Raw genomic sequence first — 13,623 nt, forward strand, 5'->3', positions numbered from 1 at the left:
CTGCAGTAAACTCCAGGGATTCTAGTTATCTGAGGACACAAGTCCATTTCCTCTGGGTCTTGCCCGGAGCTTTGCAGAACTGTGATTCCCAAGCTGTGGCAATTAACCCAGTTTAGCCTTACAGATCACAAAACTCCAGCTTCACCTTCCCATCCCCAAATACAGGCGTTCCCTGCGCTGCACATTTAAGGTGACTTATGAAAGGGTTATTCCCTCCAGCAAGGAACTCTGGGAATTGTAGTTTTATTTTAGGGCAGCTGGCTGGAGTTGATGGGAGTTGTGGTCTGCTGTACATACAGCATGCGGAGGTTATCTGCTGGGGGGGGGGAGAGGCTGCTTAGGGGAAGGAAGGAAGGCCTAGATGAGGAAATCAGGGTTGAAACTTGACTTAACGCCTGGAAGGCATTGTAAACCACATTTTGGACCTCTTTGGGCTTGTTAAATTTGTGCATGTTTCTGGCTAGGGGAGAGCACAGCATTTGCCAGCCAAATGGACATTCTGACCGACAATTAAGTGTTACGTTCAGATTTATAGAATCAGAACTGTAGAGTGGGAAGGGACCCAGGGGTCATCTAGTCCAACCCCGGCAATACAGGAATTGCAGCTCATTATTGCAAAGTGCGTGGGGCATGATTTAAACTTTATGTGTGCAACTGGCTGGAGCGTGGAAACGTCCACGGGGAGCAAAAGCTCCAGCAGTTGTTTTTCCAGGTGGTGCTCAGAGAGCTGGGAGTTGTAGTCCACAACATCTGGAGGGCGCCAAGTTGGGGAAGGCTGCAGGATGGTGCCATTCATGGAATCAGTTGCTTGCCGTTGGTCTGGTTTACAAATTGTACAGGACCTGCCACCTGCCTGGCGAATGGGCTTTCTCCAAAAGGGCTGCTCCCTCTGCAAGACCGGGATAATGGAACAGTAGAGTTGGAAGGGGGTTCTGAGGGTCATCTAGTCCAACCCCCAACAAGGCAGGAATCTCCCTCAAGCACGGCACTTGAGGAGGCGTCCGCCTGCAATTCAGGAGCCTGTGTTCAGCAATGGGGATAAATTGGCGCCAATGAATGAGCAACTTTTGGGCAGCTGGGAGTGTAAGGAAAGGCAGAAGCCGTTGCCCTCCACAGCTGCCTCACTCTGTTACTCTCTGCAAGGCACTAGGGCACCCAGAAACGCCATGCGCAAATGCGAATGAACATGCATAGCAAGGGGTTGGGCTAGATGACCTTTGGTGTCCCTTGCAGCCCCATGAGGCAGAATCCACCAGGGCATTTTTCTGCTCGGGTCTCATTTATGTGGGAACAAAGGAAGCTGCCCTATACTGAGTCAGACCTTGAAGCCATCTGCCTCAATACTGCCTGCACTGACTGGCAGCTCAGAAATGTATTATGAAGGCAAGAGCTCAATTGCTGAACCCTGGCGCTGAAAGCAGAGGCTAGGCCTTATCTGTGGCTGAAATTCAGCCACCGATTGTTGCCTTTGCAGGATCCCAGACCTCTTCTTGTCTCCCTGCACCCCTCAAAACAGCTGAGCCTAGTTTTCAGGGCTGGTTGTTTTTTTTTAATACAAAAAAATCCCTTCCCTAGAGCAATCTCCATTCCCCGCTTATTTTAGACACAGCGAGTTTTGCTAATTATATTTGCTAATCTTAGAAAGCCCCCTCGCATTCCCAGAGCGCTAGGAACTCCCAAAGGACCAATGCTGCGCTTGGGACAATCCCTTTATCCTCATCTGGACATCAGCAGAGATCACAGAATCGTAGAATCTTGGAGTTCGAAGGGACCTCAGTGGTCATCTAGTCCAACCCCCTGCAAGGCAGGAATCTCAGCTAAAGCATCCCTGACAGATGGCAACCCAAACTCTGCTTAAAAGCCTCCAAGGATGGAGATTTTTTTGATGAAAGTTCAGGTAAACTGCAAAATATCATTCGGATGCTAGATTGTCTGAATGTTACTTGCAGGTTTAAAGGTGGCTGCTTTGCTTTGTCCTGGCTCTCTGCAAGAGAGCTCTGGATCGGCCAAGTGATTATCTTGCCTTCCATCCCAGGAGTTTTGCGATGGCACGTGGGGTTCTTCTTCCTCCTGTTTTATTGCCGCACAACAACCCTGTGAAGTAGGAAATAAATAATAATAATAATAATAATAATAATAATAATAATAATAAAGCTTCCCTAAACAGGGCTGCCTTCAGATGTCTTCTAAAAGTCTAGTAGTTGTTCTTCTCTTTGACATCTGGTGGGAGAGAGTTCCACAGGACAGGTACCACTACCTAGAAGGCCCTCTGCCTGGTTCCCTGTAGTTTGGCTTCTTGCAGTGATGGAACCGCCAGAAGGCCCTCGGAGCTGGACCTCAGTGTCCGGGCTGAACGATGGGGATGGAGACACTCCTTCAGGTATACTGGACCGAGGCCGTTTAGGGCTTTAAAGGTCAGCACCAACACTTTGAATTGTGCAGCCCTGTTTAGGGAAGCTTTTAATGTTTAATAGGTTATTGTATTTTAATGTTCTGTTGGAGGCCTCCCAGAGTGGCTGGGGAAACCCAGCCAGATGGGCGGGGTATAAATAATAAATTATTATTATTATTATTATTATTATTATTATTATTATTATTATTATTATTATTTAAGACTTGTCTTGGCCAGGATTTGCATTTGAGTCCCTTTGATTGCTGCTCTGGATTTCGCTCACCTGGCTAGTGCCTGTGAAAAGCCAGATTGCATTCTCTGCAGCTGTCCGTTTCCCTGTTGCATTGCGATTCCTGCATTGAAAGGGGGTTGGGCTAGATGACCGCCGGGGTCCCTTCCAACTCTAAAGTTCTGCTATTCTGGGGATGGACCTTGCTGCCCAAACAGCCCAAAGGCCTCCACTCCCGAGGTTGCAATGTGAGTGGTGGAGCCACGCCTGAGAGATGTGTTCCAGGGTCTTTGCAGCCTCCGTGGGGATGCTGGGGTCCGTGGACCCTTCGTGACGCAGCCCCGTGGGGGGCAGTTGTGGAGTGGACAAGATCCTCTCCTGTGGGTCCGATTCCTCCATCGCTGCCCCCACATGCTCCTCCGTGCCTGGCCTGCATGCCAAAGTTCAATCTCTGGTGCCCTCCGTTTAAAAAAGGACTCGATGGCAGGTGATGGGGAAGACTCTGGAGAGGGTCCTAGCTGAGTGGTACAGCATTTGCCCTGCATGCAGAAGGTCGCCACGTTCAGTCCCCAAAACCATCTTCAGGTAGGGAGAGGCTGAATCCCTGGAGAGCAGCTGCCAGTCAGTGTGGACAATAGTGGTCTAGATGGACCAATGGTCTGATACAAGGCAACTTCCTTCTTGTGTGTGTTCCTACGAGAGCTGCGCCAGCCTAGATGTGCCCATAGCTTGACCCAGGATCAGGCCATTTCCTGTGTTTGTTTAGACGCCAGAATCTGTTCCGAGCGTGGAGAGCCATTCCCCGTATCGCGCTGCCCAGTAAAGGCGGTTGAAAAGTTGGCAGTCCTTCTGGTTTCCCCCGGTGTCGGTGGGAAATCCAGAGATGACGCGGATGCACAAATTGCATGTGTCGCAGTGACCGTTACGGCCTTCTGCATGCAGAGCAGGGGCTCGGAGGGAAGGCACTGCTTTGAGTGCAGAAGGCTGCAGGTTTAAACCTCCAGGTTGTGCTGGTAATTGTTCCTGCCCGAGCTCAACCGGGGAGATGGCTGTGAAGTACGTATTCCGTTTCAGCCCACGTTCTTCTGGGATGGAGCTGCACCACTGGGATCTTGCACCCGAGTCCCACCTGCTATTTCCTTCCCAGAAACAGGGAGCCGTGCCAAATGTCATACGGAGAGGTTTTGGAGCTTGACAAACACTTGATTTCTACCCGGAAGCCCTGCCACCACTTCCTCACCCAGCATGGCGGAGAAAGCACTCTGCTCATGCCTCAAGCTACTCATGTCTTTCGTCACGTGTCTCGGGGCAAAGCCCTGGCTAGGAAACTTTGACCTTCAGGGCCCTCTGGTTGGCGCTTCGTCCATGCCAAGGAGAGCCTCGGGTGTCGAGAACTCTGGTCTTATCAAAGCAGGGGACAGTGGGGTGCAGAATCCGGCCCCACGCAGAAAACCCTCCACCATGCCAGCTCCTCTGAAATCTTTGCCAGTGTCTGCTCCCCGAAAAAAAACCTTATCTTTTTTTTTTGTCTCGCGCCCGTTCTCGGTTCGGACGGGCGTTTCTCTCGCCTTGCCCGCAGGGGCCCCCTACCCCATGCCCATGGGGACCAGCCTGGCCTCAAGTGCTACTCAAGAGTTTACAAATGTCTTCAGGCAAAAATAAATATAGAAAACCTTCCTCAGGACCCAGAGTCCGGCAGGATCAAAACCTGCTGCGTCTCTGACTACAACCCCGGGGAGGCCGGGCAGGTGGTCCGTAAGCCGACTGCCCACCTGCCTGCCGCCCTTCCTTCTGACTTCCAAGCACAAACTCTCTCTCTCCAATGCTTCCTCTTGCCCTGACTCTCTCTCGGAGCAGCTTATATGATTTCTCTCTCTCTCTTTCTCGGGTTGGGGTGGGTTGGGGTGTTGTGTCTGTAAGGGGGAGAACGTAAAAATAAAAAAAATGGTGCTCAGTGGTGAATTCACACGAAGAAGAAGAAGAAATGTGTGCGATGTTAAGACATGTCTGGAGCTTTCTTCTCTTCCCCCGCCAGTTCCTTTCCGCTGTGAATAACCTCTTCCCCCCCTTCCTCCGCAGTCCTGCCGCCTGTAATTTTGCTTCCGTGGGTGTGTGTGCGTGGGTGTGTGGTTTGTCGAAGACTTAAAAATAAAATATTATAATAATAAAAAAAATAAAAATAAAACTCTTTCTCAGGTACAAACTCCACAGATTGTGGCCAGCAGAGGGCCTGGGGAGGGGGGGCAGCGCACCCCCCACCCACCCCTTTCTTCTAAACCTCTCCCAATGCTTGACAGTTTTTCTCCGCAGGTGCAGCAACAGAATGAATAATAATAATAATGGTGATGATTGATGATGATGATGATGATGATAATAATCACGTCCCACCTGCAAAGTGGTGCTAGAAAGCGCTGTTGGGTTTCCTTCTTGGTAAATGTCGTGTTAGTAGTGACCGTCGTCTTGGAAGAAGAAAAAAAAATAGGCTTGTAGAAATTTTTTGGAAAAGGGGGACGTTAACGGCACTTGAGCCATCCGTGTGGTTCTGTGGCTAGCTCGGGAAATGGTGAAATGGTGGTTGTAACCCTGGAATAAAGTGTGTTCTTGGTCTGGAGCTCTGCTGTGTCGGCTGTTGATTTTTTTAAAAAAAATATGATTTTATCATTTATTAAATGGGTTGGTTGAATTTACTTGCTTTCCCCACAATCGGCTGTGTCCGAAGCGGCTTGCAGCCAAAAAACCCACATCAAATTATACGAAATGCATTGCATGTCAGCCTATTCAGAAATGACCAGGAATCAACAGTTTGGGAAACACAGAATAAATTCAGTATTACAACAACAATCTAGGCTTACATACACAAAGCAAAAGAAAGAGTTAACCGACTTTAAAGGTTTCATTAAGGGTCTTGCAAACCCAGGAGTTTTGCTCTAATGCAGTGCAGAGGGGAGAACTACAGGATATGCAGCTGGCTCCCCTAACCCTACTCTAGAGGAGGCTGATGGCAGCAGAAGGCAAATGTCCGGGAGGGAAATGATGGCAAGCCTCTTCCCCCAGCAGCCTGGAAGCACCACCAGCTGATGCTGCTGCAGGACTTATTGCAACGCAACACGAATTGCAAAAAATTTGAAACCCACATAGATGCATTAAAACCGGAGGGCAGGGAAGGAAATATATTAAAAACTTCCCACCCAGTTCTAAAAGGCCACAGGTAGTTAAAAAGCCAAAGTCCTGGTTATAGAGGAAAGGTTTTGCCTGGGGCCTAAAGCGATATTATGATGGCTTCAGGCGAGAGCGTCCCTGGGGAGAGCATTGCACAAACAGGGAGCCACCACTGAAAAGGCCTGTTCTTGTGTTGCCATGATTTTCACCTTTGAAGATCGAAGGGGAGGGGACGTCGACTTTCTGCTCCTTCGCCAATTTTATCTTCTCAACAGTCCTGCAAAGTAGACCAGCCCTGGTTGTCCCTCAAGCTCTTGGGGGGGGGGGCGGGGAGCACATTTGGAAATCTTAAGGAACTGCCATGGGGACCGCAGAATGCATATTTTGCAGAAGGAAACTGACATTGCTCATGCAAAAAACCCTGACAGGTAACAATAATAATTAAAAATTGGGTGGTTCCACACGCACACGCACCACCACCACCCCACGTAAAGGCCATAGCTGTCAACTTACAGATTTGAAAATAAGGGACTAGCAGCCAAAATAAGGGATCAACAATTACTTTGATAAAATACATATTTTGTTGCATGCAAATGCTTTAGATACCTATTAGGTCCATAAATTACCATATAGCATATATTCAACACAAAAAAACAGCAACAATTTGTTTTTGACAAAGGACAGCTGGACATAGAAAGGACCCCATTACCTTCAGTAGCTTATTTAAGGGACATCATCAATAAGGGACAGCAGTGGGACATGGCGCTGGGATAAGGGACTGTCCCGCCAAATAAGGGACGCTTGACAGCTATGGTAAAGGCGACCCCTTCAACAACAGCTACCACTTTCAGTAATGAAGGCAACATGTCCATAGCTGTCAACGTTTTCCTTTTTTTTAAAGGGAAATTCCCTTATTCCGGATAGGATTCCTCACAAGAAAAGGAAAAAGTTGACAGCTATGCATGTCTCTGAATTCCAGGGGCATCTGGGCAGCTCCTGTGAGAAGAGGGTTATTTATTTTATTTTATTTATTGAATTTATAAACCACCCTAATTACCGTCTCAGGGCGGTTCACAGAAAAGATCACAATATATAAAATCAGAATAAAAACAATAACCCAGTAACACCGTCCTCCCAAAAACACCAGCCACATTCTAAAAGGGTGTTGGATGTCAGGTCACTCAAAGGCCTGGTTGAAAAAGGAACGTTTTTGCCTGGCACCTAAAGGTGTATAATGGAGGCGCCAGGCGAACTTCCCTGGGGAGAGCATTTCACAGATGGGGAGCCACTGCAGGGAAGGCCCCGCTCTCGTGTCGCCACCCTCCGCACCTCTCGAAGAGGAGGCACACGAAGGAGTGTTGGGAATTTCATTCCTCCGCGTTGCAGTTGTGTGGGATTGTTACATACCACATCACTGGTTTTCTGTGGTTGATGTACCAAAAAGGAGGCCCTCAGAAGATGATCTGAGGGTCCAGGTGGGTTCATATGGAAAGAGGAGGTCCTTGAGGTATTGCAGTCCTGGGCCGTTTAAGGCTTTATAGCTCAAAACCAGCATTTTAATTGAGCCCGGAAACTAATTGGTAGCCAGTGCAGTGGCACCAGGATCGGTCTAATATGCTCAGACTTGCTCTGGTGAGCAACCTGGCTGCCGAATTCGGCACTAACTGAAGTTTCCAAACTGTCTTCAGGGCAGCCCTAGGTAAAACACATTGCAGTAATCTAACCTTGAAGTTACCAGAGCATAGACGACAGTAGTTAGGCTACCCCTGTCCAGATAGGGGCGTAGCTGGGCCACCAGTTGAAGCTGATGGAAGGCACTCCTTATCATAAAAGGTAAAGGGACCCCTGACCATTAGGTCCAGTCGCGACCAACTCTGGGGTTGCGGCGCTCATCTCGCTTTATTGGCCAAGGGAGCCGGCGTACAGCTTCCGGGTCATGTGGCCAGCGAACCAGAGCAGCGCACGGAAATACCGTTCACCTTCCCGCCGGAGTGGGACCTATTTATCTACTTGCACTTTAACGTGCTTTCAAACTGCTAGGTTGGCAGGAGCAGGGACCGAGCAATGGGAGCTCACCCCGTCACGGGGATTCGAACTGCCGACCTTCTGATCGGCAAGTCCTAGGCTCTGTGGTTTAACCCACAGCATAGAACGGTATAATTGTTGAGTTGGAAGGAACCATAAACATCTGGTCCAACCCCCCTGGAATGCAGGAATCTTTTGCCCAACACAGGACTCGAATTCACAACCCTGAGATTAAGAGTCCCTTGCTCTTATCAACTGAAGTTCCATTCTTATAAGATGTGTTTATGCAAATCTACAGAGGAAAGAGCTATCAATGGTTACTATCCACAATGGCCGTGTCTCAGGCAGTATCGCTGGGAATCTCAAGTGTGGAGAGCACCCATCTTATTTTGAATGAATGTGTGTAAATGAAAATGAAAATATCAAATGCTGTGGAACAGCGCGACTACATTATTACATGAGCACTGTCCCACAGCATTTGATATTTTCATTTACATACATTCCTTCGAAATAAGATGGGTTTAGGAATCAATTCTATATCCTGCCACCACGCTGACGAAGAATTCTGCGAAACAGTAGTCAATATCTGGAAACACTGTTCAGTGCTGGACATCATATTTGCTGAATACACAAAGCTTCACAGCTTGTCTTTCATCACACAAAGTCTGGTGCTTCACTTCATTTAAAGATTTCCAGAGACTTTGAGACTAAAGATTTCATTTTGGACTTGTTATGGTTTGAAGGAATTCTATAAAAGATTGTTTATTGCGTAGGTACATGGTCATCGTGTTGCCTAGACATTGCCGACATTCTCTTTGCAACACAGGGGCTTGTTTGGGCAATGTAAGAACAGGATCGTTGAGGACGCCAGCTTTAGTCTGACCCAGCAGAGAACTGTTCACAACACTACCCCCTTTCTGCCGCCTGCAACGAGCTCGCAGATCTGTCGATGGAATCTACGATCCCTGCTATTATTTGTTATTATTATTTTCTAAATTTATAAACCACCTTCATCCAAAGATCCCTAGGCGGTTCACAGCATAAAAATTCAAGATAAAAACATAAAAGAAATAGTAAAAATAAGAACCGAAAACAAAGTAATAATTCCCCCTCCAACAAACAAATATAAAAGGCTGTAGGATATGAATCAGCCAAAGGCCTGGTTGAAGAGAAACGATTTTACAGCGAAGGCGCCAAGCGGACCTCCCTGGGGAGGGCATTCCACAAACGGAGCCACTGCAGAAAAGGTCCCGTTCTCGTGTTGCCACCCTCCGGACTTCTCATAGAGGAGGCAAATGGAGAAGGGCCTCAGATGATGATCTCAGGGTCCGAGGAGGTTCATATGGGGAGAGTAGCCACTGATAGCCCATGAATTTGACCAGTGCTCTTTTAAAGCCTTCAAGTGAAGGGTCCTAGGGTTTAATGCAATTAAATCTGCTCAGAACAATGAAGTTGAATCAATGACTTAGGGTGAGGAGGGGGGAATCTGTAGCCCCCTCCTCCAGACGCTGATGGACTACAACTCCCATCATCCCCCTGACCATGAGCCCTGCTGGATGGGGCTGGGGGGGGGCTTCACGTCTAACAACAGCCCAAAGGCACCACTGGCCCCCCCACCTGCTCTAGGGTGTGAAGAGGGTTCACGCCTAAATAATACATAAATAAAGCATATCTTAAATTGTGCGTTTATCATGCACCATTGCATTTACACCCCACTTTCCCTGCATGGAGCCCAAGGCAGCCTCTGCGATTCTCCTCGTCCCTATTTTATCTTCACAGCAACCCTGTGGGGTAGGACAGGCTGAGAGAAAAAGCTGCAAGGTCAGGTCTTGCAAATGAAGTTCCCAGAGGCATCAGGTCGGCTGGACTAGTTGGGCCATCTGTTCTGACAGCGGCCAGCCGGACGCCTCTGGGAAGTCCACAGGCAGGGCCCGAGTGCGAGAGCCGCGCTCTCCCCAGGCTGCCTCCCGCATTGTAAGGAGAATACTGACTCGAGGATGGTAGTAGCCGACGCGAGAGAGCCTCACCCTCCAGGAATCGGTCAAAGATTGGCTCCCTTAAGAACAGCCAGAGAGAGTTCTGCGCAGAGCTGGGATTTGAATCAATTCTTAATGTTAATGCTGCTCACTTCCCTGGGGTCTAGAGAAGTTCCTGAAGCGAAGCACAGATTGATTAGATGCCCTTAGGAGGAGCCAGAGAGAAGTGGCGCCTGCAATATGAGCCACGTATGTTTGCAAATTTGCAAAGCAGAACCTATTGGAGGCAAGCGGACTCCAAAACGAGTAGGGGATCCCTAAGTAAAGGTAAAGGGACCCCTGACCATTGGGTCCAGTCGTGGCCGACTCTGGGGTTGCTCATCTCGCTTTATTGGCCGAGGGAGCCAGCGTACAGCTTCCGGGTCATGTGGCCAGCATGACTAAGCCGATTCTGGAGAACCAGAGCAGTGCACAGAAACGCTGTTTACCTTCCCGTCGGAGTGGTACCTATTTATCTACTTGCACTTTGACGTGCTTTTGACCTGCTAGGTTGGCAGGAGCAGGGAACGAGCAACAGGAGCTCACCCCGTCGTGGGGATTTGAACCGCCAACCTTCTGATCGGCAAGTCCTAGGCTCTGTGGTTTACCCCACAGCGCCACCCGCGTCCCTAGGGGATCCCTAGCACTCCCCTTAATATTGCACCCCCAGATCTAGCTAAAAGCTCCTTTCAGTCAAACCCTAAGCTCTCCTCTCTCTCTCTGCTAGACACACACTGCATTGACGTGAGATTCCACCACTGAATGCCTTTGCCAAAAGCCCTGAGCACTCAATTCACAGTGGATAATAGAATCATGGAGTGGAAAGGGACCCAAGGGACATCTAGCCCAACCCTCTGCAATTTGAAGGGATCTCAGTACATGGTTCCCCATCCAGTTTGAAACCAGACCAGACCCTTATTATTATTATTATTATTATTATTATTATTATTATTATTATTATATTTATTTATACCCCGCCCATCTGGCTGGGCTTCCCCAGCCACTCTGGGCAGCTTCCAACAAAATATTAAAATACCGTAATACATCAAACATTAAAAGCTTCCCTAAACAGGGCTGCCTTCAGATGTCTTCTAAAAGTCTGGTAGTTGTTCTTCTCTTTGACATCTGGCTGGAGGGTGTTCCACAGGGTGGGTGCCACTACTGAGAAGGCCCTCTGCCTGGTTCCCTGTAACTTGGCTTCTCGCAGTGAGGGAACCGCCAGAATTTGCTGGATCAGGCCAGTGGCCTCCCTAGTCCAGCATTCTGTTCTCACACTCGCCAGCCAGATTATTCTTCCAGGAACTCCTCAAACAAGATTATTCTCTTTCTTTATTTTAGTCACACAACCATTCCAGTGCAGAAACTAATTTGGAAATACGGGCAGAGCGTCAGTGCCCAGGTTTATTTAACCAACTCTCTTGGAGATTAAAAAAAGGTGCCACATTCAGTGTTTTTATTTCCTTGAGGAATCAAAGGCAGAACCCCCAAAGCAACACATTCCAGCTCCTGATTTTGGAAGATTCCCCCTAGAAAATGGTCGCCAGAGTCCGAGCATCTTCCCTGGGCTCTGCCGACAGCATCTCGGTGACATCACCAGCATCCCTACGAGGATGCTGTCTCCACGGCAACAGGGCGGTGGTGTCGTCGGCCCTTTTGACTCCTGACAACTGCACTGATCCGCAGCCAACAGGCAAACGGGCCCCGGAAGGGCTGGGATCACCCTGGCTCTTTGCACAGCCAAACAACCCCCTGCGTGCGGGAACGAGGGAGCCGGCCCAATCCCCTTAGCCCTAGAAAGCAAGCCAACCAGCGGATTAAGCCGGGCAGCTGGTCCCCTTGTTTGTGTGGCTTATTAAGGACTATCACACCAGGCAGGGCATAGCGGATTGGGCGAACTGCGGGGCAACTGGCAGCCTTGAGATGCGCGGCCTAATCCCACAGCTCTGATCCTGTTACGAGAGAGACAGAGGCTCACGACAGCATCCAAATCTAGACCAAGATGCCTCTGTTTCCATCACCTTGAACCTCTGCCTTGTCTCCAGGGCTCTGCGTGCCCATAGTTGGTGTTGTCTTCCATCCAGGCTTGTTGTCAAGGTGGCAGCGAGGAGCGCAGCTCCCAGTTGGAGCAGGCATATCCCCCGCCTGATCCCAGAGGTGCTTGGAGCGAAATAGGATGAGTCACTCCCAACAGCTTTCCCCAAAATTCACCTCTGCTGTTCCTTTCCTCCTTCTCTTCTTCCCCTAAATCTGCTGAAAACATCCTCTCCAACATTTTACTATTTATACCCCATTCATCTGACTGGGTTTCCCCAGCCCCTCTGGGCACCTTCCAACATATATAAAAACAAATTAAACATTAAACATTTAAAAAAAAAAACTTCCCCAGGGACACGGGTGGCGCTGTGGGTTAACCCCTGAGCCTAGGACTTGCTGATCAGAAGGTCGGCAGTTCGAATCCCCGCAACGGGGTGAGCTCCCGTTGCTTGGTCCCTGCTCCTGCCAACCTAGCAGTTCGAAAGCATGTCAAAGTGCAAGCAGATAAATAGCTACCTCTCCGGCGGGAAGGTAAACGGCGTTTCCGTGCGCTGCTCTGGTTCGCCAGAAGCGGCTTAGTCCTGCTGGCCACATGACCCGGAAGCTGTACGCCGGCTCCCTCGGCCAATAAAGCGAGATGAGCGCTGCAACCCCAGAGTCGGCCACGACTGGACCTAATGGTCAGGGGTCCCTTTACCTTTACCTTAAAAACTTCCCTATACAGTCATACCTCATGTTACGTTTGCTTCATGTTACGTTTTTTCAGGTTGCTTCCTGCGGCAACCCGGAAGTACCGGAAAGATTTACCTCCGGGTTTCACCGCTCGCACATGCGCAGAAGCACTGAATCGCGCTTTGCGCATGTGCACAAGTGCCAAATCGCGCCACACAGCTGCGCAGATACGGTGCTTCAGGTTGCGGGCTTTTCATGTTGCAAACGGGCCTCCGGAACGGATCCCATTTGCAACCCGAGGTACCACTGTACAGGACTACCTTCAGATGGCTCAGGGGTCGGATAACTCCATACCCTCCAACATTTCTCCAGTGAAAACAGGGACATCCTAAGGAAAAGCGGGATAATCTGGGATCAAATCAGAAACTGGGACGGCTTCTCTAAATCAGGGATGTCCCTGGAAAATAGGGAGACTTGAAGGGTCTGTGAAAGCTGTCCAGGCCATTTTCTTCTACCCTCCCATAACCGCCACAAACCATAAGGTTCAGAAAAGGGCAACTTAAAAGATCAAAGCAACTTTTATTTTCTTCTAATGGGGCTTTGCTCGTTTGGTGCTTTTGCAAACCTCAGGGTTTTGCCGTGCCTGCAGAGTAGCTCCTTGTGTGCAGCAGTTGCAAAAAAAGGGCAGATATCATGCTAGGGGTGGTTAAGAAAGCAGTTGAAAATAAAACTCTCTATTGCAACGATGTCGTTCTGCAAAGCTGTGGTGTGACCACATTTGGAATACGGTGGTACCTCGGGTTAAGTACTTAATTCGTTCCGGAGGTCCGTACTTAACCTGAAACTGTTCTTAACCTGAAGCACCACTTTAGCTAATGGGGGCCTCCTCCTGCTGCCGTTGCGCCGCCGGAGCACGATTTCTGTTCTTATCCTGAAGCAAAGTTCTTAACCTGAAGCACTTTTTCTGGGTTAGCGGAGTCTGTAACCTGAAGTGTATGTAACCTGAAGCGTATGTAACCCGAGGTACCACTGTACTGTGTGTAGTTCTGGTTGCCTTACCTCAAACAGGATATTGTGGAGTCTGGAAAAGGTCCAGA

General features: G+C 49.1%; 1 protein-coding gene across 1 annotated transcript in view; it reads left to right on the plus strand.

Moving 5' to 3' along the window:
- Window positions 1–6,986: 6,986 nt before the first annotated feature.
- The window catches only part of NSFL1C (NSFL1 cofactor), a 146,224-nt gene continuing 139,587 nt past the window's right edge, over window positions 6,987–13,623 (plus strand). Inside the window, exon 1 of the mRNA XM_083507669.1 lies at window positions 6,987–7,007. The gene's annotated coding sequence lies outside the window, so the exon portion shown is untranslated. The remainder of the gene's footprint in view (window positions 7,008–13,623) is intronic.

This window comes from Podarcis liolepis (genome assembly GCF_965112155.1).
Source record: "Podarcis liolepis genome assembly, chromosome: 6".
NCBI lineage: Eukaryota > Metazoa > Chordata > Lepidosauria > Squamata > Lacertidae > Podarcis > Podarcis liolepis.